The sequence below is a fragment of the Emys orbicularis genome, chromosome 15, assembly GCF_028017835.1.
Source record: "Emys orbicularis isolate rEmyOrb1 chromosome 15, rEmyOrb1.hap1, whole genome shotgun sequence".
Taxonomy (NCBI): domain Eukaryota; kingdom Metazoa; phylum Chordata; order Testudines; family Emydidae; genus Emys; species Emys orbicularis.
The window spans coordinates 14,756,524-14,758,173 of NC_088697.1; positions in this window are offsets into that span (position 1 = coordinate 14,756,524).

Sequence of the window (1,650 nt, forward strand, 5' to 3'; positions counted from 1 at the left end):
GGGCAGTCCGGGGGAGGCTTAATAGTCGTCCCCCGGGCGCTCCGGGGGGGAAAGCTTAACAGTCGTCCCCCCAGACAGGGTGGGTGGGTAGCTGGGGGGAGGCTTAACAGTCTTCCCCCAGGCTGAGCGGGAGGCTTCGCAGTCGTCCCCCGGGCAGTCCGGGGGAAGGCTTAATAGTCGTGTCCCGGGCGCTCCGGGGGGGAAAGCTTAATAGTCGTCCCCCAGACAGTGTGGGTGGGTGGATGGGGGGGGAGGCTTAACAGTCTTCCCCCAGGCAAAGCGGGAGGCTTCGCAGTCATCCCCCGGGCAGTCCGGGGGAGGCTTAATAGTCGTCCCCCGGGCGCTCCGGGGGGGAAAGCTTAACAGTCGTCCCCCCAGACAGGGTGGGTGGGTGGCTGGGGGGAGGCTTAACAGTCTTCCCCCAGGCTGAGCGGGAGGCTTCGCAGTCGTCCCCCGGGCAGTCCGGGGGAAGGCTTAATAGTCGTGTCCCGGGCGCTCCGGGGGGGAAAGCTTAATAGTCGTCCCCAGGACAGTGTGGGTGGGTGGGTGGGGGGGAGGCTTAACAGTCTTCCCCCAGGCTGAGCGGGAGGCTTCGCAGTCGTCCCCCGGGCAGTCCGGGGGAAGGCTTAATAGTCGTCCCCCGGGCGCTCCGGGGGGGAAAGCTTAATAGTCGTCCCCCAGACAGGGTGGGTGGGGGGGAGGCTTAACAGTCTTCCCCCAGGCTGAGCGGGAGGCTTCGCAGTCGTCCCCCGGGCAGTCCGGGGGAAGGCTTAATAGTCGTCCCCCGGGCGCTCCGGGGGGGGGGGAAGGCTTAATAGTCGTCCCCCAGACACTGTGCGGGGGGGGAGGCTTAGCGGTCTTCCCCTAGGCTGGGCGGGGAAGGGCTGGCGGGAGGCGTAGCAGTCTTCCCTCGGGCGGTCCGGTGGGGGAGGCTTAGCAGTCGTCTCCAGGGTGGTCCGGGGGTGGGGGGAGGCCTCAGAGTCGTCCCTCGGAGAGTCGGGTCGGCGGCGGCGGTGGGTGTCAGGCTTTACAGCCAGCCTCCGGAGGGTGAGCGTCCTCGGACGCGATGCAGCCGCCGCAGAGAGGCAGCCTCCGAGGCTGGGAGCGGAGCACCGAGACTGGGGAGAGGGGAGCAGGAGCCCGGGAGGGGGTGGGGTGGGGGGCCTTCAGGACAACCGGTCAACCCCCGGGGAAGCGGCTGTAAAAATTTCAAAGTCCCCACCGGGACAACAGGTCAACCCCCGGGGAAGCGGCTGTAAAATTTTCCAAGTCCCCGCTCGGCCACCAGGTCAACCCACTGAATCTAATGGGTTGACCTGGTGGCCGGTTTGATTTCCGGCCACCAGGTCAACCCATTGGATTCAATGGGTTGACCTGGTGGCCGGTTTGCTGTGCGGCCCGGGTGTCACCCCACTCCGCGGGCCGCGCGGCAGTGGTCCTGAGGACCACAGAGGGGGGCTTAATAGTCGAGATGGAGCAGGTCCGGGGGAGGCTTAATAGTCGTCCCCCGGGCAGTCCGGGGGAAGGCTTAATAGTCGTCCCCCGGGCGCTCCGGAGGGGAAAGCTTAATAGTCGTCCCCCAGACAGGGTGGGTGGGGGGGAGGCTTAACAGTCTTCCCCCAGGCTGAGCGGGAGGCTTCGCAGTCGTCC